We start from the raw sequence: 27,388 nt of genomic DNA on the forward strand, positions 1-27,388 counted from the left end.
GTGGTGGACACACAGAGCATTTTTAATAAAATAGCTAAAATTTTAAGAGTATTTTACAATCTATCCCGTGTGTGCAGTATGTTTTTATCAATAAATCTGGAGTTTTGAAAAGATCATTCTTTTGAAACACCCAGTACATTGCCATCCCCATATACTGTGGAGTCCATTCTTATAATTTTATTTGGTATTATTTTTATTTCTCATATTGTATGTGTGGTTAAAATAGTTTTCCTCAAATAATTTGTATCTGCTGTCTAGGAAGATTGTAATTTCATACAGTTAGGATATGCAGTTTCCGAAATAATGGACAACATGATCCTTTTTACTGTGCAGTACACATATATCTGATAATTTACTTCTGCATTTTCAGTATTTGAGTGGCACTGTTTGACCTTCCCCAGAAAATTATACTATACCTAAAGACAAATACAAAATAAAGATGTTATGCTATTTTTCAGATACTCATATCAGTAAACTTTGTTAGTATTTCCATTGCAAAAGCAAGGCTATGAAAGGGTTCCCTACATAAAAACTGATGAATTTTTTTGTTTGTGTGTATCATGAAGTCTTAAAGAAAGGAAATCTACTTCAAAGCCGGTAGAAAAGAGGGAGATACAGCCATTCTAATTTACACTGAAACTTTTAAATACTGTTATTTTCACTTTGAATAAAATCTGACTTCCTGAATTTACTATCTAAAATGAATATTAAATTCAGGTCAAAATAGGCTTTGTTGTTTAACAGGCTGCTTGATTATGAGTGACCATGTATCTAGTAGGCATTCATACAAAGGAAGATACTTTCTAAAAAGTTAAGGCCTAAAATAAAGAAGCATGGTCAACTTTGAAAATATAAAAGTACTAGCGATAGATCATTTATAGCGCTCAATTATTGTATCACCAGGCAAGTCACTTCCAACTACAAATAAAATGCCATATATTACGTGCTTCATATAACTAACACAGGGAAACAGAAAGATTGATCATACCACAAAGTAAAAATGCATTTTGAAATGAAATACTCCAGTTATTATTGACAAAATATTACAGCAAAGACACATACATCTCTATCATGCTGCTGTGAAAAGGGGCAGAAGGAAACACAGTCATCTTAGGTTTTACATAACATGATTATATGTTCGTAAAACAAAGATTATTACAATATCAGGAGTTTACAGATATGCATTTTTTGAAAAGTCTTTCTTGTTTTATAAGTACAGTTCTTTAGTGTTCATTTACAGTAACTGCCATAATTCCACAAAAATTTTAATCAGCAGAATAGCCCATTTTCTTGGCTTCAACAAAATATGTGCTATAACTGCTCAGTTCATTTGATAGGAAGTCAATATGTGTATTCTAACTTAAGTTATTGTTCACACTGAGCCCAAGGAATTTGATTGTGTCAACTTCTTCCATAAGTTGATAGCTATGTTGTGCTGTAAGCCCCATACATTTCAAATGTTTGGCTTTGAAATGCACCATTTGGGTTTTTGCAGTGCTCAGTTTCAACCCATTTAAATGGTACTGATACTTCAGTACAGTTTTGTAGGCCATGCAGTGTGCTCATCATAGAGCTTGGAATTTTTTATGTGTTGTCATTTTCAGTTAAAACAGAAGTATCATCTGAAAAAAAGATCTAAAGAGGAATTTATAAGATAAAATAATTTTACTGTCATTAGGCTGTTAACATCAACAGACAAATTTTTTATACTACATAATCATTACATTAGTAAATAAAGCAGTACATCATGTCAGTTGTTAGCTTACAATTCCATGTCAGAGTCAAAAGGCTCTTTTAATCCATAAATGGGGTTGGCAACAAGCCATGTATTTAATGTTTTCCTCAATATTCACTCTGGAAGGTCTTGTATCATATGTGGGAGCTTATTAAATAGTTTATGGCAAACTAGCTCATAGCTATTGATTGTCTTTAGTAGTCTACAGTATGATGTATGTATGGACTTACTTTTCCTCATGTTGTGACTGTGAGTATTATTTCTATGTTTTACTTCATGCAGATTCTTTCTTGATAAGTTAATGCTTAGTATATAAATGTATTTATAACAGTCATTTTACATTCAGAAAACAAGGGCTTATGTTGTGCTTTATGTTGAGAACATGCAATGATTCTGATTGCTTTCTCCTGCAGAAGTAGTATGTTTTGAACATGGATTTCGTTTCCCCAGAGAATAATAATGAGAATAATAATGAAAATAAAATATTTTAACATAGGCTGCTGGTATACATTTCATAAGTCACCTTAGTAAATAAATTATTCTAGACAGTTTAACACTAATGTATTTTATGTGTTGCTCCCAGTTCAGTTTGTCAGTGAAGTTTACACAAAAGAACTTTATATGACTGGGACTGTTAAAAGAGATTTGTCCTTTAGACTAAATATCATTTTTGTGTTTTGTTCCCGTTAAGGAGAAACCCATTTGACCCAAGCCAATATGACGCTTGGGCAAGTGTACTATCAACAAAATCTTTTAGCTTATTCAGATATTGTTATAATTTTGGAAGGAAATGCATTTTATATAGAATAGGAACAAGATTATCCCTAAAATGGAGCCTTGATGCACACCTTGTTATACTGCACTCCATTTAGAATAATAATTAACAGCATTTGAAGTAATAATTTCCAGAAAAGCCAAAGTGCAGACTACTGTGGCTGAGGTCTCCATCATTGTAAGAAATTTGTTGCATTGAAGGGTGAATGTGTAGCAGAGGACGTGATACCATCACCAAGTTTCATAGCTTCACCTTAAATTTTTGATGACGATAATTAAAACTTTATGACTATTCATCACAAATAAAATGCTAATATTAGAGTGCATAAACCTGTTGTTGTCATAGTTGCTTACATTTACTAGTGATTATCACATTTTCTTTCCAGGTGAAACCAGCTGTGGTTGACAGAGTAGCTGTTCTCCGTGCTATCAACAGGTGTATTTCTCCACTGAAACTAATTCCATATTTTGTAAGTTCATACCTGCAGGCTGATAATGCTGTCCTTTCCCCCCTAATTTTTAATTGTAATGTTATGCTTGGACTGGAATCTTTTAAGTGGTACAAGGGATATTGTTTGTACCCTACAGCAAGCTGACACTGTGCAATGTTTGGACGTGCCAACTCACAGGAGAGGGTTGTAATACTGGGTTTTCACAGATTCATCCTATGACTATCACTATTTTTGAGTTACACTTTAAGACTATCTCACCAGAAGACACTCATCCTGTTGTCAGTGCTGACTCACTTGCCTTACCAGAGTGGACAGAGAATATAGTTATGAAACTTAGTTCTTTTATCCTGGAAATTTCTTCCTCTTTTAACATTAAGCTATATATAAATAATTTTCTCTTCCTGAGCAAAGAATGTGAACATAAAACTGGGTTATCACATTAACTCAACCCAGGCACATAGGATATTTTTAGACTGAAAGTGGGCCATCTGGGCTATGTGCAGTGATATTTTGTAGTCTGCTATTTAATAATCTGGGAATTTTTTTGAAGACATTGTAGTAAATCTATTCCTGTATGAAATTTGTTGTTGCTTTGAGTATTTGTTTGAAAGTAACTGCAGTATCCATTCAGCAAACACTGGATAATTGATTTACATGTAGGGAGCACATTGTTGCCTATCATTCAATAAGTCATATGTCTTCTGCAATAATTGAAGGCAGTCAGTTACAAACTTCATATTTTTAAATCCATGTAGAATACTCTTCTAGAGGAGAACTCTTTCTATTCTTTACAGTAATATAATGCCCTTTGAAATGTACTTGTTAGTGAAGAAAATGGTATTTTGTATATATTATTTTTACAAGTGCCATTGAGTAATTATAAGCACAATGTAGTAGATAGCCTTGTTTTCTCAAAATGTGATGTCCTTCTTTTTACAGTTTTGTATGGAGGATGGACATATAACATTCCTAGTGAAGAACTGCAAAGCTCCCCTGTCAACATTGTTCAAACAGAATCTTAAAGTACCATTTGATTCTATTCAGGTAAGTTTTTGATGGCTCTTGGTGTACTAGTAGTATGTGTAACTGGCAGTGGATTCCTTGTATGAATTCCTCTGAGTAATTTTGAAATTGGATAAAATTCCAAACTGCTGGTGAAATGACAGCATTGTTCCAATCAAGAAAGCTAATGTTCAAATGTAGTCAACATTTTGTATTGAGTTTCACCACATTTAAAAATTTTGTCGGTCTACTTTGATAGCTAAGCCATTACATAGAAAGCAATCACTGCATGCTAGTACACTGTATAAATTACTGTTAAAGATTTAGGAACCATGTGAAAGCTTGCCATTTGTTCCTACACTCCCCCGCCTCTCCCCCCTCCCTCCCCCACTCCCTGGTTAGTATTCCATATCACTTTAAATTTTCCCCATTGAGTGGATGGCACAGTGATTAGACATCTGGACTTGAGTTCCAAAAACATGTTTCAAATATCCACCCATGTTTAAATTTCCTATGATTTCGCTAATTCAGTCCAGGCAAATGCTGGGATGGTTCTTTCAGAAGGGCATGACTGATTTCATCTTCAGTGTCCCTTTGAATGGTCCCCTAGTCCAGGGCTTCTCAGCCTTTATTGTTGGCGAGTCGTTCTTTCGGAAGGCCACAACTGATTTCATCTTCAGTGTCCCTTTGAATGGTTCCCTAGTCCAGGGCTTCTCAGCCTTTATTGTTGGTGAGTCCTTTCTTACAGGCACATTATCTTGCAAACCTCACTCACTGACGTAAGTGTAGTTATTACTGACTGTATACAGGGTGGAGAAAAATTGTGTCATGAAATTTTAAGCCTGGATATCTGATGCCAGCAGGAACCAAAATTACAAATGTTGTGTGGGTCGACAATGCAACATTTTTAAACTACAGAAACTCGGCACCATGCACTCCGATTGGCATTGGGATTGCCCAGTTGCCATTTTTTGGTTGACTAACAGTGCTATGGTTGTCAGTATGCTGCCAATCACATCAGGGCAATGCCAGGAATGGTTGAAAGAGTTCAGCAAAACACCGTTCAATGTTGCCAAGCTTGTGTAGTGCCAGAGAGTCATCAGTTCGAGCACCTGCTTTAAGTAAACAATATCCTAGCTACCAAAGGGCCATTTTCAGGGCCAACACAGTTTGTAAAAGACTTTCTGTACACAAACCAATAGCTGTTGACAGGCTTGTTCCCAGTATGTCTTATCATAAAATTACACTGGACGTCTTGTAAATTATAAATTGCAGCAATCAGTCATCCTTTTTAAATTTTATTGTGTAGATCTAGAAGCTAGCCATTCTTCATGCACTATTATTTTCGCTCAATGTATGTAATGCCTGTTGATCAGGTTTTATCCACAGTTCATTGAATACTAATCTTACAAAAGATGTAGATGTTACTTATGGTATATTATGTGCAGTTTTTGCTCACATCAGGAAATGCCATCTGCTTGCACATTGTTTTAGGTATTTCTTCATTTTGGTTTGGCACTGTTGTTTCTTGTACTTCAGTTGCAAGGCATATTTCAAATACCTCCAGATCTAAGCGGCTATGGACAATACTGCTTTGCTGCTTATAACTGGAGGTGTTGACAGCTATGGAAAATACTCCCCCCACCCCACTATGAACCACAGTTCTACATCCATTGGGGGGGGGGGGGGGGGTAGACTTGCATGCCTCAATGATACAGATAGCTGACAGCTGTACCGTAGATGCAACCACAATGGAGGGGTATCAGTTGAGAGGCCAGACAAATGTGTGGTTCCTGAAGAGGGGCAGCAGCCTGTAGCATAGGCAACAGTCTGCATTGACTGATCTGGCCTTGTAACATTAACCAAAACAGCCTTGCTGTGCTGGTAGTGTGAATGCCTGAAAGGAAGGGGAAACTACAGCTGTAATTTTTCCTGAGGTCATGCAGCTTTACTGTATGATTAAATGATGATGGCGCCCTCTTGGGTAAAACAGTCAAGACGTAAAATAGTCCCCCATTCAGATCTCCGGGCAGCGACTATTCAGGAGGAGGTCATTATCAGGAGAAAGAAAACTAGCGTTTTATTGATCAGAGCGTGGAATGTCAGATCCCTTAATCAGGTAAGTAGGTTAGAAAATTTAAAAAGGGAAATGGATAGGTTAAAGTTAGACATAGTGGGACTTAGTGAAGCTTGGTAGCAGGAGGAACAAGACTTCTCAGGTGAATACAGGATTGTAAATAAAAAATCAAATATGGGTAATGCAGGAATAGGCTTAGTAGAGAATAAGAAAGTAGGAGCATAGGTAAGCTACTACAAACAGCGTAGTGAATGCATTATTTTAGCTGAGATAGACAAGAAGCCCATGCCTGCCACAGCTTATATGCCAACTAGCTGCACAGATGACGAATAGATTAAAGAAATGCATGATCAGATAAAAGAAATTATTCAGATAGTGAAGGGAGGTGAAAGTTTAAAAGTTATGGTGGGCTGGAATTTAATAGTAGGAAAATGAAGAGAAGGAAGAATTTGTAGGTAAATATGGAATGGGGGTAAGGAATGAAAGAGGAAGCCAACTGGTAGAATTTTTCACAGAGTATAATTTAATCAATTGGTTTAAAAATCACAAAAGAGGTTTTTATCCATGGAAGAGGTCTGGGGACACTGGAAGGTTGCAGATAGACTATATAATGGTGAGAAAGAGATTTAGGAACCAGGTTTTAAATTGTAAGATATTTCCATGGGCAGATGTGGACTCTGACCACAATCTATTGGTTATGAATTGAAGAAACTGCAAAAAGTTGGGAATTTAAGGAGATGGAACTGGATAAACTGAAAGAACCAGAGGTTGTAAAGAGTTTCAGATAGAGCATTAGGGAACGATTGACAAGAACAGGGGAAATAAATACAGTGGAATAAGAATGGGTAGCTTTGAGAGATGAAATAGTGAAGGCAGCAGAGGAACAAGGAGGTAAAAAGACAAGGGCTAGTAGAAATCCTTGGGTAGCAGAAGAGATATTGAGCTTAATTGATTAAAGGAGAAAATTTAAAAATGCAGTAAATAAATTAGGCAAAAAGGAATACAAATGTCTCAAAAACGAGATGGACAGGAAGTGCAAAATGGCTAAGCAGAGATGACTAGAGGACAAATGTAATGATGTAGAGGCATATATCACTAGGGGTAAGATAGATACTGCCTACAGTAAAATTAAAGAGACCTGTGGAGAAAAGAGAACCACTTGTATGAACTGCAAGAGCTCAGATGGAAAACCAGTTCTAAGCAAAGAAGGTAAAGCAGAAAGGTAGAGGGTCTATACAGGGGCGATGTACTTGAGGGTGATATTATGGAAATTGAAGAGGATGTAAATGAAGATGAAATGGGAGATATGATACTGCATGAAGAATTTGACAGAGCACTGAAAGACCTAAGTCAAAACAATGCCCCAGGAGCAGACAACATTCCATTAGAACTACTTATAGCCTTGGGAGAGACAGCCCTGACAAAACTCTACCATCTGGTGAGCAATATGTATGGGGCAGGTGAAATACCCTCGGACTTCAAGAAGAATATAATAATTCTAATCCCAAAGAAAGCAGGTGTTGACAGGTGTGAAAATTATTGAGCTATCAGTCTAATAAGCCATAGCTGCAAAATACTAACACGAATTCTTTACAGACGAATGGAAGAACTGGTAGAAGCCGACCTCGGGGAGGATCAGTTTGGATTTCATAGAAATGTTGGAAAACGTGAGGCAATACTGACTCTATGACTTATCTTAGAAGATAGATTAAGGGAAGGAAAACCTATGTTTATAGCATTTGTAGACTTAGAGAAGGCTTTTGACAATGTTGACTGGAATAGTCTCTTTCAAATTCTGAAGGTGGCAGGGGTTCAATACAGGGAGTGAAATGCTATTTACAATTTGTACAGAAACCAAATGGCAGTTATAAGAGTTGAGGGGCATGAAAGGGAAGCAGTGGTTGGGAAGGGAGTGAGACAAGGTTGTAGCCTATTCACAATGTTATTCAATCTGTATATTGAGCAAGCAGTAAAGGAAACAAGAAAGAAAAATTTGGAGTAGGAATTAAAATCCATGGAGAAGAAATAAAAACTTTGAAGTTTACCGATGATACTGTAATTCTGTCAGAGACAGCAAAGGACCTGGAAGAGCAGTTTAACGGAATGCACAGTGTCTTGAAAGCAGGATATAAGATGAACATCAACAAAAGCAAAACAAAGATAATGGAATGTAGTCAAATTAAATCGGGTGATGCTGAGGGAATTAGATTAGGAAATGAAACACTTAAAGTAGTAGATGAGTTTTGCTATTTTGGGAGCAAAATAACTGATGATGGTCGAAGTAAAGAGGATATAAAGCGTAGACTGGTTATGGCAAGGGTAGCGTTTCTGAAGAAGAGAAATTTGTTAACATCAAGTATCGATTTAAGTCTAAGAAAATCTTTTCTGAAAGTATTTATATGGAGTGTAGCCATCTATGGATGTGAAACATGGATGATAACTAGTTTAGACTAGAAGAGAATAGAAGCATTCGAAATGTGGTGCTACTGAAGAATGCTGAAGATCAGATGGGTAGATCACGTAACTAGTGAGGAGGTACTGAATAGAATTGGGGAGAAGAGGAATTTGTGGCACAACTTGACTAGAAGAAGGGATCAGTTGGTAGGACATGTTCTGAGGCATCAAGGGATCACCAATTCAGTATTGGAGGGCAGAGTGGATGGTAAAAAGCATAGAGGGAGACCAAGAGATGAATGCACTAAGCAGATTCAGAAGGATGTTAGTTGCAGTAGTTACTTGGAGATGAAGAAGCTTGCACAGGATATAGTAGCATGGAGAGCTGCAGCAAACTAGTCTGTGGACTGAAGGTCACATCATCATCATCATCATCAACAACAACAACAACAACAACAACAACAACAACACTCATAAATAAACAGAGAAGTACTTTAACCAAAAAATGGCTTTTATTTGTGTAACTTACCAGTTGACTTACCCTTCACATCATAAATCCTGTAAAGAAGACAACAACTTCCTGATCATTCAAAATTAGACTTAATGACATGTTCAGAGATACATAAGTCCTTAATTTTTTTGTCATCTTATCTGCTCACTTATCATTCACAACTCAAATCTGCGAGGAAAAAAATCCTAAAGCTGTGTCTGGTGATCAGGGAACTGTCAGGAAATTTCACTTTGGGAAACTTGCGGTAGCTCTGTCTAATATTTTTCCTTCTCTTCCTTTTACTACAAGTTGTATTCTTCTCTCCTGCTACAGCTAATTTTTTGTTTCCTTTAACTGTGAGAATAATTCCCTTTTTCTCATAATACATGTTTTCAGTCATCATCTGTGTATCATGTAGGCATATAAACTTGTAAATCTGTATTACACTCTTGGAATTTGATTTTAACAAATGGGTGCTTTCAACTTTCATTGTGGTCATTATATATTACACAGTGAAACCATTTGCATGATTTATTTGTGTAATATTTAATATTTACAATAGTTCCTTTTGCACAAAACCATTTCATTGTCTTTAGATTGTCTTTTGTACAGGGTTAAATCTAGCTATATCTGAAGTAGTCATTCTCTGTGTTTGCTATGTCATTTCCCTCTTTCAGCTAATTAAGGTGGTTTTCTCTTTGCTGTCTAATACATATTTTTAATGATTGCAGATTGAAATGAAAGTCGAACTTTGTGCCAAGAAAGTGAGCCTCTCTGCAATTCTGCAGAGAATTATTAATAAAAGGCTCAGTTGTGAGAAAACAGTTTTAGACCTATCATACCTGATTAGCATTCCTGGTGAGTATCTGCCTTCAACATACATGTTAGCGCTAAGAGCTGTGTGTAAATTTAAATGCAGTTTGCACTGAGATGAAAAAAATCATGGGATACCCCTCAGTATTGTGACAGACCTTCTTTTGTGCAGTGTAGTGCAACAACTTGACATGACATGAACTCAATAAGTCATTGGAATTCCTCGCAGAAATATTGAACCATGGTGCCTCTATAGCTGCCCATAATTGTGAAAGTGTTGTGGGTGCAGGATTTTGTGCATGAACTTACCTCTCAATTATGTCCCATAAATGTTCGATGGGATTCATGATTGGCGATCTGGGTGGCCAAATCATTTGCTAAAATTGTACATAATGTTCTTCAAACCAATTCTGAATAATTGTGACCCTGTGTCATGTTTGGGAATGTGAAATCTGTGAATGGCTGCAAATGGTCTCTAAGTAGCTGCACGTAACCATTTGCAGTCAGTGATTGATCCAGTTGGACCAGAGGACCCAGTTCATTCCATATAAACACAGTCAACACTACTATGCACAGTGCCTTGTTGAGAAGGTGAGTGTGTAGCTTTGTGGAATCTTCACCACATCCAAACCATACCATCAGCCGTTACCAGGACTCATCTGACCAGACCACAGCTTTCCAGTTATCTAGTATCCAACCAATACTGTTGCGAGCCCAAGAGAGGTGATGCAGGCAATGTTGTGCTCTGAGCAAAGGCACTCACATTGGTCATCTGTTGCCGTAGCCCATAAATACCAAATTTTGCCGCATAACAGATACGTTTGTTACGCATCTCACAATGATTTATGTGGTTATTTCATGCAGTGTTGCTTGTCTGTTATCACTGACAACTTTATGCAAACACCACTGGTCTCAGTCATTAAGTGAAGGCCATCGGCCACTGCATTGTCTGTGGTGTGAGGCAATGCCTGAAATTTAATATTCTCAGCATGGTTTTGACGCTGTGCATCCTGGAATATTAAACTGCATAACGGTTTCCAAAATGGGATGTCCATATGTCTACCTCCAACTACCATTCGACATTCAAAGTCTATTAATTTCTCTGTGCAGTCATAATCGTGTCAGGAACCTTTTCAAGCGAATCACCTGAGTAAAAATGATAGCTTCAGCAGTGCACTGCCCTTTTATTCCCTGTGTACAAGGTACTACCAGCATCTGTATATGTGTGTGTTGCTACCCGGTGACTTTTGTGTTCTCAGTGTAAGACAGTACTTTTCAGTGAAATTTATATTGCTTCTAGAAACTTATGTGATAACAAATCTTGCAATGAGTTTTTAGTAGGTACTGAATGCTTAATGTCTCCATATTGCTAAGGTAGTTTGTCAGAGACTTTTTTTTAAGTTCTAGCTTTTCCTTGGGTCTTTCCCTGGGTAAACACTCTGTCAGAGGTGGACACTCATTGGTTTTGCCACGTGTTGAAGACACTCACCACAACACTTCTCGAACACCCAACAAGTTGTATAGTTAATGCTGAGCCTCCGGGTGATCACAATCTGCCCTCAGTCAAATTCAAATAGATTGTGTGCCTTCCTCGTTCTACACACGGACAACACACTCACTGACACTGCATGCACTGTGCATGTGTCTGCCTAGCAGTCGTTCCTCACCAGGTGATGGCTGCTATTGCCTGGACAGGTTTATATCAATAATAGGTCAGTGGTCATGATGTTCCGGCTGATCAGTGTTTGAAATTGGCAGAATACCCTCAGATGTCAAGAAGAATGTATTAATTCCAATTCCAAAGATCACAGGTGTTGACAGGTGTGAATATTACAGAATCATGAATTTAATAAGTCATAGCGGTAAGATTCTGAGATGAAATATTTACAGAGTAATGAAAGAATTGATAGACAGCCATCCTTGGGGAGGATCAGTTTGGCTTCCAGAGAATACAGGAAGATGTGTGGCAATAGTCAACTTATGACTTATCTTAGAAGATAGCTTGAAGAAAGACAAACATATTTATAGCATTTTTGGATTTAGAGAAAACACTTGACTATTTACTGGAATACACTCTTTGAAATTGTGGAGGTAGCAGGTATAAAATACAGGAGGAAAAAGGATATCTACAACTTGTACAGGACTGACACTGCTATCTTAAGAGTTAAAGGGGATGATAGGGAAGCAGTAGTTGAGAAGTAAATGAGAAACGTTTGTAGCCCATTCCTGATGTTGTTCAATTTGTAGAATAAGCAAGCATTAAGAGAAACCAAAGAGAGATTTGGTACAGGGATTATTAAAAATATTTGGTTTGGCAATGACATTATAATTCTGTCAGAGACAAGAAAGAACTTAGGAGGGCAGTTGAATAGAACTGACAGTCTTGAAAAGAGGCTATAAGATGAACACGAATAAAAGTAAAACAAGGGAAATGGAATGTACAAACATGCATACATATACAGAGTGATTCACGAACATATTCAAATATTTTCATATGTTATTCTACAAGTAAAACTAAAGAAAAAAGTTCATATAAACATAGGTCTACAAATATTTAGTTACGGAATATGGCTAATAAAAGATTTTGCCTGAATTTTAGCACTTTCGCTAATATGAAACCATTGCAAAACTGTATGAGGTTAAGGTAAAGCACAACTCCCATTTATTATGTTGTTATTGATCTGGTGAATCTAATAAAACATGTCCCAGATGTGTATCTGCAGTAGTTTTCCAGAACATCCAAATAAGCAAAGAAGTAATTTCGTAAAATTTTTAATTTATTAACTACTTGGCCCAATTTGTTTTTTAAATTCCAGACAACTGCACAAAGTTTTCAACAGAAGTTGTAGAGAATTTAATTTTGGAAAAATGATGGTAATAACATTAACTGAAACAGTATGAATGTGTCAGATGATCTGCTTCTATTAATACCATAGCACATGTGAATTCATGTTAAACTGGAAAAAACAAAGCTCAGTGTTAAGGAAGTTATAAAGTGTACATACAATTTCGCAATACATTCAAAATAAATTTTATTAATTGGCGACTCCATGTTGTCTTGTGCACTATGACCAGGTAACAGGTATACTTGATAAAAGAGACAGCATTGGTCGTGTATTTTTTACTATTGCAAAATCGATTTTCTGTCACTGAGTGACCATCTTCAGTGCTATATTGTATAACTTAAATTGGGATGCACTGTTGTCACTAAACTTACGGCAATCACATAGACTGAGGTCGCTGTTTACATCGATTTTGCAATAGTAAAAAATATACGACCAATGCTGTCTCTTTTATCAAGTATTCAAAATAAATGTTCAAGAATGTCTCCGCTGAGATCAATGCATTTAGCTGCACATGTATGAACAGATTTTGTTTCTCAATTCAGTTTCACAGGGTTGTTCTTAATTTTGTCTATAACATTCATAATACAAATAAATTGTGCTTTACTTTAACCTCATACAGTTTTGTGATGGCTTCATATTAGTGAAGTTGCTAAATTTCAGGCAAAATCTTTTATTAGCTGTAACTCTGTAACGAAACATTTGTGGACCTATGTTTGTATGAACTCTTTTCTTTAGTTTTACTTGTAGAATAACGTATTAAAATATTTTCATATCTTCATGAATCACCCCGTATACTTACATACATACATACATACATACATATTGGTGATCACAGGCCCAGAAGATCGTGTGCCAGCCTTACACTGGCCTTCCAGCTGCTGAAAGTCCTTCTGCAGTTCATCCTGCAATGATACGTTCCATTCCTTGAGTGAGAGGTATCATGTCCTTAAGTAAATATGTCAGAGTTGTTTGTGACTGAGAGTAGTCAATATGTGATGAGTACCCCACTGTTTGGAGGTGTTTTAAATGGTAGGTGCTGATACCAGAGCTAATGATCCAGTGACTGTACAGAAGTTAGTAGCAGTCAGATGACCTTACCTGCTGAGGTGGAGACAGAAGTTGCAGGGAATAGCTGGTATATAAGAAATAGCTCTATGTAGTCTAAGAGCACAAAGTGTCAAAGGTAATAAATGTAATGTAATTGTTAATGATATCAATATAATGGAAGGAAACATTCCACGTGGGAAAAATTATATATAAATACAAAGATGAGGTGACTTACCGAACAAAAACGCTGGCAGGTCGATAGACACACAAACAAACACAAACATACACACAAAATTCAAGCTTTCGCAACAAATTGTTGCCTCATCAGGAAAGAGGGAAGGAGAGGGGAAGACGAAAGGAAGTGGGTTTTAAAGGAGAGGGTAAGGAGTCATTCCAATCCCGGGAGCGGAAAGACTTACCTTGGGGAAAAAAGGACAGGTATACACTCGCACACACGCACATATCCATCCACACATACAGGCACAAGCAGACATATTTAAAGACCAATATGTCTGCTTGTGCCTGTATGTGTGGATGGATATGTGCGTGTGTGCGAGTGTATACCTGTCCTTTTTTCCCCAAGGTAAGTCTTTCCGCTCCCGGGATTGGAATGACTCCTTACCCTCTCCTTTAAAACCCACTTCCTTTCGTCTTCCCCTCTCCTTCCCTCTTTCCTGATGAGGCAACAATTTGTTGCGAAAGCTTGAATTTTGTGTGTATGTTTGTGTTTGTTTGTGTGTCTATCGACCTGCCAGCGTTTTTGTTCGGTAAGTCACCTCATCTTTGTATTTATATATAATGTAATTGTTAATTATAAAGCTGAATATCAGATCTGTTATGTATGTAGTACAGAGAGCAGTATACAAGTTGACAGGTATCCTCATTTGTTATGTATTGAGTTGTAATTCTGAAAATAATATAAGAAGGTGAATTGAATCTCAATTCTTATTCACATGGTTTAGTGAATGCGAACGAGATGTTAATTTTTAGCAGTGTTATCTGAAGGCTGTAAGGAGGCAAAGTCTGAGCCAAGTTGGAGGAAGAAGGCATACGGATTCAGGACACAGACTAGCTGGGAGTCAAGTTGGAGGAAGAAGGCATACAGATTCAGGACACAGACTAGCTGGACCCTGATTAATAATACTTAATGCTGATCGAATATTCAGTAAGCAACATTCATTGTATATAAAAGGAATGTTCAGGTGGTAACTTATTTAAGTGTTTGGTGCATGAAATGAACAAACCACCATGCAGACCAAGCCAAGTTGAAACACTTCAATCCTTCTATTGTTTCCTTGGCCTTCCAATTGGATGAGTTCGATCAGGTTTTTCCATAAGCACAGTTTTGGTCCAGCAAGTGTCTAACCTCCTGGCAATATGCCCTATCAGGCTTACTCTCTGTGCTTTCATTGTCTGCACGATGTTTCATCAGGTCATACAGCTCTTGGTTCTTTCTTTGTCTCTAGGTGGTGTCTTCATTGAATGCTGTTGAATTAAATTAGGCAGTGCTGCGAGAATTATGAGGAAATGAGACACTAAAAGTAGTAGACCTGTTTTGCTATTTTTGCAGCAAAATAACTGATGAGGGTTGAGTTAGAGGGGATACAGAATGCAGCCTGGCAATAGCAAGAAAAACATTTCCAAGAGAGAGAAATTTATTAACATTCACAGTAAATTTACATGTTAGGAAGCTCTTTCCAAAGGTATTTGTCTGAGATGTAGTCTTGCGTGGAAATGAAATGTGAATTATACTGTTATGACAAGGAGAGAATAGATGGCTTTGAAAATTGGTGCTACAGAAAAAAGTTTAAGACTAGATAGATATACTGAATAACTAATGAGGAGGTACTGGATTGAATTCAGCTAAAAAAGAAATTTGTGGCACAACTTGACTAAAAGACAGGATTGCTTGATAGAATTCATCCTGAGGCACCAAGGAATCATCAATTTACTAACTGAGTGAAGTGTGAAAGGTGAAAATTGTAGAAGGACACCAAGACTTGAACACAATAAGTGGATTCAGAAGGAACACAGGTTATAGTAGTTATGCAGGGATGAAGGGCCTTCAGAGGATAGACTAGCTTGGGGAACTGCATCAAACCCCTCTTTGGACAGAAGGCAATAACAAACACAACAACAACAACAGCAGCAGCGCGCAAACAGCTCTGGGCACAAAAATGTGATATGCAGATAAATCTCAACCTCATTGCAGAATATCTTTTGAACAGGTGGGGTCAATTGACTTTGCAAGAGACAGGGTAGGCCTGTCATGGTTCAATACCCACATTAGAAAGTTGTTATGGAAGGAAAGAAAGCATCACAGATTTAAATTCAGCTAAAAGCTTGTTAACAAACAAGTTCTGAATGCTGTGTCTGCTGTCTGATACTGTACACAGCTATAACTCATTTTAGACATCTCCAGCATGGCACCACAGTCACGATGAGTCACTACATAGATGGTGCTCAGAACAGGAACCACATTATGCTTCCACTGTAAGACTATCCATGGATAGTCATGTCTGACATCACAGAGGGTGCTGATTCCAGAGACTACTTCTTTCACCTTCAAAATATGAGGGGTATTCCATAAGTAATGCAACACATTTTTTTTCTGAAAGCAGTTTACTTTTATTCAGGATTCCAATATACTATACTTTTCCCCACTCTTTTGTCTAAAAAATTCTATTTTGCAACATAATTTCCATTCAATGTGACAGCCTTATGCTAGCTCACTGGGAGGGCCAGTATGCCTCTATGGTACCACTACTGGCTGACACTGTAGACAATGTCTTGCTGCATCAATAAGCTCCTCATCACCATGTACTGCTTCCCTCAGAATGCATCCTTCATTGGGCCAAACAGATGATCTTTTGTTGCTCTTTATGTCTTCTGTCAGGCAGTGAGGAACCCATCAGGCACATCTGTTTCAGTACCCCAACTAGTGGACAAGTGTGTCAGCACTAGTAACAGAGACATCCAGCTGTGCAGCAAGGAGTTTGATTGTAATCCGTCAGTTACCTTGAATGAGAGTGACAGCATGTCCCAACATTGCAGGAGTCACAGCTGTGTGTAGCCGTGTGGCAAGAGGGGCTTCAGGCAGGTTTGTGTGACCTTGTTGTGATGATAAGTGATGCCTCGTGCAATAACACACTGCACTTTTGTTCACTGACAGCTATCCAAAGACATCCTGCAAGCATCTATGAATGTCTGTAATGTTCCAGTATTCTGCCAAAAGAAACTCAATGACATCTCTTTGCTTAGAACACATCTCCACTACAGATAACATTTTGAAGGCTTTGTATAGTGTCACCACCAATGGGAACTTCATGAAGCTATAGGGGCTGAAGCAGGAATATTCCACAATTTCGCACAACACATTCTGAATTTTTCCAACTGACATTGGCAGAGGAAAAAAAGGTGCTGTATTACTTATTGAACACCCATTGTAGTTTGCAGATGAATATCCTTCTGCTCACTGCACATTTAAGCAACCACATTACGTCACTCAGCCACTTGCAGCTGCAGATATCAATGAATACTGTCTTTTTTTGCAGTCATCACTGAATGTTGTGGTGTACCACTGTTAACTGACCCTGAACTAATGCAGTGTCACTGACAACAGTCCAGACTGCATTACTATTAGACTATCCATCATTGGGGATGGTTCGAGAACATTTTTCCCTACAAATGACTTAGCATCCCCCCCCCCCTCCCCCCACTTCCTCTTCTACAGCTTGTACACTTTCATTCATGTCAGTTTTTGCTACCAAGTGTGATATGCACTGTATACAAATCTTCCACTTGTACATCTCTGGTGTCCATCTCTGCTTGGCACTCCAGGCAGCCACTACTAATTATGATGCATCCCATATAGAAATCTTACAGTTGTGCACCTCTGGTGTCCCTTTCAGCTGGGTGTCTCAAGCTTCTGCAGCTTGGGTCTTGAACCGGCCCAGCCCATTGTTCACTGATTTAAGTTAGACCAGTGTTCAGAAATTTTTCTTCACTGCCATCCCTTCTCATCAAACTTAAGTTCAATATTTATTGTATCCAACCTTTTAATAAATGATTGTTAACTGTTTCTAATCATATTGCAAAACTTATTGACAATATAGTCTAAAGTGTCCTGTAATTCGTGGAATAGAACTGTGACAATTTTTGGTACTGCAATGATGTTTCATGTCCTATGTGCGATCTGTAACGCTCTTATGCTTCAGCAGTTTTTACAGGAGCTCTTTGCCTTATGTGTGGATAGTTCTGAAAGAGAGTGTTAATTGTCTTCCAAGCTACTTGAATGACATAAACAACTGCACTGCAAACCTTTTGTATTCACACCTCCTTTTTTAGCAATATGATATTTCACAACACAGTTTGGTATACTAAGCAAAATGACAGATCATCTTAAACATATGTTGCCTGTACAAAAACACAACCAGAAGCATATCTTAACAGAGGCCAATTTGACAGTCATTTTTCACAGCATCCACTATAGCTGTGACCTTTTCTCTTTTTCTCCTTGTCATCTAAACACCTTCAAAGCTGGATGGAGGGAGAAAGTGGTCCCACACAGCAGGTGGAGACACTCACTCACTATGTCGTCTTGTAGAAGTGCAGGGTTCAAGATGTTCTTTCATCTGCATATATCATAATAATACCTGCCACAGTAGGCTGTCTTGATATTTACTTAGTGTTAAATGTCAGGAACATCTTTTATCATTACAGAATCTTGGAAGTGCCACATGCTACTCTAAAAATGCCAGTTTAAACTTCGTCACACAGCTGCAATATGCAAGCACACCACCTCTGAGTACAACATTGAATGAAGCCAAAATTAGGGTAATGCAAGAATGCAATCCAATAATCGAATGACAAATGTCATTTTTGAATCCAAACAATGATAAAATCCATGATGGAATGTAACAATATTAGTGAAGGAAAGTTGCTACTCACCATATAGCAGAGATGCTGAGTCGCAATAGGCACAACAAAAAGATTCACACAATTGTAGCTTTCGGCCATTAAGGCCTTTGTCAGCAATAAACTCACATATACACACACATTCATGCAAATGCAACTTGCACACTCGTCTGCAGTCTCAGACAACTGAAACCGCACTGCCATCTCCGCTATATGGTGAGTAGCAACTTTCCTTCTCTAATATAGTTACATTTTTGAATTTATTTAGCTAAAACACTGAAGTTACTCCACTCCTTTCTGATCACAAGTAATGCTTATTGCAGATCTGGAACCAGCTGCAGATTGCCTATCTAAAGGCTTCCAGGCCCAACAAAATTTTGTTTTTCAATATTTCTTGTAACTATTGACCGAATTTAATACTTTAAAATGCTGTCATAGTGTACTCATTAAGAGATATAATCTTGTGTTGAAAGTTTAACACAATAAGACAATACATTATTACAGTTAAAAGCTTTGAGCGTGTAATGAGGCAGTGTAACTGACAATGGGTAAATATGCAGCCTATATTCATCTAGCATTCTGAATGAGAACCGTTAGTCACTTCCGATGACTTTAAACATAGTTTCAAAGTTTCATAAACTTTTTCACACTTACATGTTAATGTCAAAATCCAACAGATCAACTCATTTGTAAAGCTTTTTTTTAAAGAAATGATAATTAATCAAAACAGCTGCCAACAGGTATTGTTGATATACCTCATTGGAGACAGCTGAAAATGTATGCCCCGACTGGGATTTGAACCCAGGATCTCCTGCTTACATGGCAGATGCTCTATCCATCTGAGCCACCGAGGGCACAGAGGATAGCGCGACTGCAGGGACTTATCCATTGCACGCTTCCCATGAGACCCACATTCCCAACTGTCCACAACCTACATTTGTAATGTTCCTAAAGGATATCTGCCCAGTCACTCATTATTCACACCAACTAATGTGACAATTCCCGTAAGAGTTTGGGCAAAGTGTGCACATTTGCACGGAAGAAGGCCAATGGCTGGGTAGCCTTTAACTATATGAAGATAGTAACTGTTCCAAAAGAACAGATACCAATGATGACCATGAAGCTTCTCTAGAGAAATGATAATTAATCGAAACACTCAGCTGCCAATAGGTGTTGTTGATATACCTCAATGGGGACAGTGGAAAATGTGTGCCCTGACTGGGACTCAAACCCGGAATCTCCTGCTTACATGGCAGACACTCTATCCATCTGAGCCACCGAGGGCACAGAGGATAGTGCGACTGCAGGGACTTATCCCTTGCATGCTTCTCACTGTGCTTTTTTAAAGTTTTTTTTGTATATGAGAGTAAGATTATTTAAAGAATCAGAGGTTTGCTGGTTGATGACAGAGCACCATTGTTGTTGTTTTTGTGGCCTTCTGTCTGAATACTGATTTGATGCTGCCTTCCACTATGATTTATCCTGTGTAAGTCTCATCATCTCTGACTGGCCACTGAAACATGTTAAATGTGGAACAGCAGTATAAGCAGCCAGGTGACAAAAGTCATGGGATACCAGCTAATATCATATCAGACCTCCTTTTGCCTAGTATAGTGCAGAAACTCAATGTAGCATAGACTCAACACATCATTGGAAGCCCCTGTAGAAATATTGAGCCATGCTGCCTCTATAGCTGTCCATGACTGCGAAAGTGTTGCCAGTGCAAGATCTTGTGCACAAACTGATCTCTTGATCGTGTCCATAAATCTTCAGTGGGATTCATGCCAGACAATCTGGGTGGCCTAATCATTTGCATGAATTGTCCAGAATGTTCTTCAAACCAGTTGCAAACAATTGTGTCCCAGTTACGTGATCCATTGTCACCCATAAAAATTTCATCGAGGTTTGGGAACATGAAGTCTGTGAATGGCTGCAAATGGTCTCCAAGTAGCTGAAAGTAACCATTTACATGAATGATCAGTTTAATTGTACAAGAGGACCCAGTCCAGTAAACGCAGCCCACACCATTATAGAGCCACTACCATGTTGCACAGTGCTTTGTTGAAAACTTGTGTCCAAGGCTTCAGGAGGTCTGTGCCACACTTGAACCCTACCGTTGGCTCTTACCAACTGAAATCATGACTCATTTGATCAGGCCATGGTTCTCCAGTCACCTAGGGTCCAACTGATATGGTCACAAGCTCAGGAGAGGCACTGCAGGTGATGTCATACTGCTAGCAATGGCACCTGCATTGGACATCTGCTACGATAGCCCATTAAAAACAAATTTCACCACACTGTACTAATGGCTGCATTCATCGTACATCTCACATTGATTTGTTCAGTTATTTCATGTAGTGTTGCTTGTCTGTTAGTGTACCATAGGAATCAAGGAAGAGGATGTTTGGTGACAGGTATCCTCTTTCTACAACACAACTGCACACACATATTAACAGGGTTCTTTATCTGCATAAACAGGAAGCTTTTTATCTTTAAGAGGGTCCATGTGTTGTGGTACAACCTCTCCAGGATAGTCCTCTTGTGGACAATATCAGTACTGTAGCTGTTACAAACTTTAGTATCGCTATGGGTAAGTACAAATTGTCCTATGTACACTAACCTGGTTGCAGTGTACTGGTAGACACCAACTTGGAGTGCGAGTTAGTGGGCCAAGCTAGTGACTGAACTAGTTACTGAGAGACTGAGCTGGTGACTGAAACTGCACTAGTGACTGATACTGAGACTAAGACTTGCATTCGAGAGGATGTTGGACGCATTTTGCTTGTGAGTCTGTCTTTGGCCTTTCTCCTGATAGGCATACTCTATCCAGCAATCTTCTTGCTACATCCTTGTCGACCGGTGTGATGGCAACAGCTTACACCAGCTCAGTTAGCAATGGAAACTCTACACAAACGCCACTGCCCCTGGTTGTTAAGTGAAGGCCATTGGCCACTGCCTTATGCATGGTAAGAGATAATGCCTTAAATCTGGTATTCTTAGCACACTCTTGACACTGTGGATCTCAGAATATTGAACTCCCTAATGATTTATGAAATGGAATGTCGCATTCATCTAGCTCCAACTACCATTCTGTGTTCATAGTCTGCTAAATCCCTTCATGCAGCCATAATCAAGTAGGATACCTTTTCACGTAAATCACCTGAGTACAAATGACAACTCTGCCAATGCACTGCCCTTTTATACCTTGTGTATGCAATATTACCACTCTCTGTATATGTGCATATTTCTATCCCAAGACTTTTGTCACCTCTGCGTACACAATCCACAAGTGTTACCATGTCTGTGGCATGTACTTAGAGTATCAGTATCATAATTCTCCTTTTCTGTCTCATTAGTGAATTATGTGCTGAAAGATGATTCACAGTAAGCTTCTGTATGATTGCAAACACTATGGTTTTCCTGTAATGAACTAGCATCTGCATGACGATCTTGTGCTTAACTACTGAACCTGTGACGAAATGAATGGCTCATTTTGGATCTTCCCTGTCTTCTCTAGTAAACGTATGTGGCTAAAGCCCCAGACTGCCAAGTCATACTCAAGAATAAGTTGAATGAATCTTTTATGAGTTATGTGGTCATTCCATTTTCATCATTCTGGATGCATACTTTACATATTTGACAGTTACAAATGTTTCCGGTTACTGATTCCCAGCTGTGTAATCAGATAGTAATTGGGCATTTTGCAGTTTTATCCACCCTATGTTACCATTCATCTATTTTGTGTGACACCACAGTATGCAGTTCCCTACACTACATTCACCTGGAAACTGAATGATATGAACCTGTATTCATGGACAGCAGCTTTTATTCTTGCATTCGAAACTGACTGTCATTGACAAGGTGTGACACAGGTTTCCACTTCCTGCTGGTTATGATCATTTTATGACCACTGTTCTTACATCACGTTACATTTCCTTTAGACATGTTGGACAGTCCTTGTTGATACAATGAGAAATCGGGCAACTGATTTCATATTATGGTATTGGGCGCATTCGAGAATAGTAAATTCTCTCTGCTATTTTAGCATGTTCCCATGTCAACACATTAATGAGCTGATCCAAACAATCAACCAAAACACACACATACACACACACACACACACACACACACACACACACACACACACCACTTCACTGCCATGATTCACATCAGCATTGGATGGTCATACGACTATCTAGGACCTGTTCTACACCATCTGCAGTGCTCCAAAGTGACCAATGTGGTCTTTTAAGGGGGTGAATAATTTTGTTTGGCATCCAGACGTTGCGGGGTTGGGCAGCGACCCCTCATTACAGAAGTCAGTCATCATAGGGTGGGCAGACTGGTAAAACAGGATAGGCAGTGATCTATTGTGGAATTATCATCAATTTTCCATGCTGGGCAGAGTACAAGTATTTCCTAACACACAGTGCACTGAACACTCCTAACAATGGGCCTCTGAGGCCTATGACCCAAACATGTGCCAATGTTAACAGCACGATATCAGCAACTATGACTGAAATGGGCACATGACTATCAACACTGGACATTGGCACAGTGGTAGAGCCTTGCATGGTTTGATGTATCCTGATACCATCTTCATCAGCTGATTGGTGGGTATGAATCCATCAGCTCCTAAGGTAAGAGCTCCTTCACACCTGTACTGTGGCACGGAGATGAGCTGGTGGTGGCTCCATTATGCTCTGGAGAACATTCACGTGGACATTCAAAGGTCCACTGAAGCTCAGGCAAGGCAAAGAGTATTGTACACAGTTTTCAGACCATGCACACCCCTTCATGACGATCACGTTTCTCGACAGCAGTGGCATTTTTTAACGAGATAATCTGCCATGTCACAAGGACAGGAGTGTGATGGGGTGGTTCAAGAAACACAGTGATGAGTTCCAGTTGATGTGCTGGGCTCTGGACTTACCAAATCTGAACCCGATTGAACACATCTGGATGTGATCTAGTGTGGCATCAGAGCTCATTGCCCCCCTCCCTAGAATTTATGGGAATTAGGTGACCTGCGTGTGCAGATGTGGTGCACACTCCCTCCAGAAATCTATCAAGGCCTCATTGCTTCCATGCTACAATGCATTGCCACTGTCATTGGTGCTAAAAGTGGACATACCAGCTATTAGGGAGGTGGTCATAATGTTCTGGCTGATGAGTGTACTTTGCACACTGGATGGAATAGGTTTCTCATGGCTTGCTTTCCCATGGATCTCAATAATTCTGTCATCTACTCAACAGGCCTTGTTTTGACTTAGACCTTCCAGTGCTCTTTTATGTTCTTCTTGTGGTATTGTATCTCCCATCTGATTTTCATGTATTTCTTCTTCATTTCCTGTAATATTGCTTTCAAATTCTTTTACCTTCTATGAAAAGCTTCTCACATCATTATTATGCTGTGGAGATGGAAAATCTGTCATTGTTCTTGTTTTTTCTGGATCTGGATGGACTCCATCACCATAAACTAGTTGCCCTATTCACATTAGCATCCCATTCATTATTGGTTTATCCCACAATTTTTCTGGGTCATGCGTATTCAGCACTCATGCTTTGTATATTTTGACAATCATCTTTAGGGTGTACTCAATTTTATTATGACAAACTACCATTTTGGTTTGACTCTTAATGTGAATAACGTCCTGAAAGCTGGGCCCCATAATTGTCCATTTGCATTATGGAAATATAACCATTGTTAGTACTTGTCATTGTTTTTTGTTGAATGCTAGTACTATGGTTCTATGAAACTTCCTGGCAGATTAAAACTGTATGCCGACCAAGACTCAAACTCAGGATCTCTGCTTTTCACAGGCAAGTGCTCTACCAACTGAGCTACCCAAGCACAACTCACGACTTTTTGTGAAAGGCGAAGGTCGTGAGTTTGATTCCCAGTCCACCACACAGTTTTAATCTGTCAGGAAGTTTCATATCAGCGCACACTCTGCTGCAGAGTGAAAATTTCATACTGGAAATATCCCCAAGGCTGTGGCTAAGTCATGTCTCCTCAGTATCCTTTCTTCCAGAGGTGCTAGTCTTGCAAGGTTTGCAGGAGAGCTTCTGTGAAGTTTGAAAGATAGGAGACGAGGTACTGGCAGAAGTAAAACTGTGAGGACAGGTCGTGAGATGGTAGAGCAATTGCCCGCAGAAATCTGCCAGGAAGTTTCATATAAGCACACACTCTGCTGCAGAGTGAAAATTTCATTATGGAAACTATGGTTCTGTATTTCTACTATTTCAAAAATTCCACACAGTGATTTATATTTTTGATGGGTAGACCTGAAGTTGCAAATAAAGCACCTTGATACAGCCACATGGCTTTTAGAAACTCCTGTAGATCCCTCAGAGTGATTGGTGGGTCACATCATCCATAAACAGCCCTTTTCAATCTATCCCAGGCATGTTCAATAGGGTTCATATCTGGAGAACATGCTGGCCACTCTAGTTGAGCGATGTTGTTATCCTGAAGGAAGTCATTCGCAAGATGTGCATGATGGGGGTGTGAATTGTCGCCCATGAAGACAAACGCCTCGCCAATATGCTGTCGATATGGTTGCACTATCGGTTGGAGGATGGCATTCACGTATCGTACAGCCTTTACGGCACCTTCCATGACCACCAGCAGTGTACGTCAGCCCCACATAATGCCACCCCGGAACAACAGGGAAACTACACCTTGCTGCACTCGCTGGACAGTGTGCCTAAGCCGTACAGCCTAACCGGCTTGCCTTCAAACACATCTCCGACGATTGTCTGGTTGAAGGCATATGCGACACTTGTTGCTAAAGAGAATGTGATGCCAATCCTGTGCGGTCCATGCGACATGTTGCTGGACCCATCTGTACCATGCTGCATGGTGTCGTGGTTGCAAAGATGGACCTCGCCATGGACATCAGGACTGAAGTTCCGCATCATGCAGCCTATTGGGCACAGTTTGAGTCACAACACGACATCCTGTGACTGCACGAAAAGCATTATTCAACATTGTGGCATTGCTGTCAGGGTTCCTCCGAGCCATAATCCGTAGGTTGTGGTGATCCACTGCAGTAGTAACCCTTGGAAAGACTGAGCGAGGCATGTCATTGACAGTTCCTGCCTCTCTGTATCTCCTCCGTGTCCAAACAACATCGCTTTGGTTCAGTCCTAGATGCCTGGACACTTCCCTTGTTGAGAGCCCTTCCTGACACAAAGTAATAATGCAGATGCAATTGAACCACAGTATTGACCATATAGGCATGGTTGAACTATAGACAACATGAGCTGTGTACCTCTTTCTTGGTGGAATTACTGGAACTGATCAGCTGTTGGACCCTCTCTCTCTAATATGTGCCGCTCATGTGTGGTTGTTTACATCTTTGGGTGGGTTTAGTGACATCTCTCAGCAGTCAATGGGACTATGTCTGTGATACAATATCCACAATCAACGTCCAACTTCAAGAGTTTTTTTGACGTGTATAATTTTGCAAGTACATTCAGTGCTATATGTTGGCACTGTCTGCAAAATGTGCTGCGAATATAGGTAGTAGTAAAGAAGAAATAATTTAAAGCATCACACCTGATGCATCAGTTCCATTGCATGAACAGAAAAAGTAAGCTATAAAACTTTTTCCTATCATAATTTTGTGGGTTGTGTCAATGAGAAAATTGTTCATAAATGTTTGAAATTATGCATGAAGTTTGTTAGAAGTTGCCAAGTGCTCCATCCTCAAATACTGGATGAATACCATGTGGGTATTTACTTGGCGAGAGTTACTCTGCCTCAAAACATATACACAGTTTATAAGTGTAATATCTTTCTTACTATGTTGAACTTTTCACATAAGATTATACCTTGTAATTAGTTGATTACAGTGAGATGACAAAAATCATGGGATATCTCATAATTTTGTGTAGGACCTCTTTTTGCTCAACATAGAGCAACAGCTCGATGTGGCGTGGACTGGACAAGTCATTGGAAGTCCCTTGTGGAAATATTGAGCCATGCTGTCTCCGTAGCCATCCATAATTTAAAAAGTGTTGATGGTGCAGGATTTTGTGGACAAACTGACCTCTTTATTGTGTCCCTGAAATGTTCACTGGGATTCATGTTGGACAATCTGTGTGGCCAAACTGTTCATTTGAATGGTCCTGATAGTTCCTCAAACCAATTGTGAACAATTGTGGGCTAGTGACATGGCACATTGCCATCCATAAAAATTCCATCAATGTTGGGGAACATGATAACCACGAATGGCTGCAAATGGTCTCCAAGTAGCCAAACATGAAGCCGCCACCATCTTGCTCAATGTCTTGTTGACGTCTTGCATCCATGGCTTTGTTGGGTCTGTGCCACACTCGAACCCTACCATCACCTCTTACCAACTGAAATTGGGACTCATCTGACCAGGCCATGGTTTTCCAGTCATTTGGGGTCCAGCTAATTTGGTCATGAGCCCAGGATGATGATGATGATGATGATGATGATGATGATGATGATGTTTGGTTTGTGGGGCGCTCAACTGCACGGTCATCAGTGCCCGTACGAAGTCCCAATTTTTATGCAGTCCAATTTTTTACACAATCCAATCTAGCCACTGTCACAAATGATGATGACGATGAAATGATGAGGAGAACACAAACACTCAGTCTCCAGGCAGAGAAAATCCCCAACCCAGCAAGAAATCGAACCCAGGACCCTGTGATCCAGAGGCAGGAATGCTAGCCACTAGACCACAAGCCATGGACACAAGCCCAGGAGAGATGCTGCAGGCAATGTTGTCCTGTTAGTAAAGGCACTGCTGCCATAGCCCATTAAAGCTAAATTTTTCCATGTTATCCAACAGTTACATTTGT

At 39.2% G+C, this 27,388-nt stretch overlaps 1 non-coding gene across 1 annotated transcript; it reads right to left on the reverse strand.

The window, feature by feature from the left end:
- Positions 1–19,327: 19,327 nt before the first annotated feature.
- Positions 19,328–19,402, reverse strand: Trnat-ugu. Its single transcript has one exon. It is a non-coding gene; the product is annotated as a tRNA-Thr (tRNA).
- Between the last annotated feature and the right edge of the window lie 7,986 nt (positions 19,403–27,388).

This window comes from Schistocerca piceifrons, chromosome 9 (assembly GCF_021461385.2).
Source record: "Schistocerca piceifrons isolate TAMUIC-IGC-003096 chromosome 9, iqSchPice1.1, whole genome shotgun sequence".
In the NCBI taxonomy this organism is placed as follows: domain Eukaryota; kingdom Metazoa; phylum Arthropoda; class Insecta; order Orthoptera; family Acrididae; genus Schistocerca; species Schistocerca piceifrons.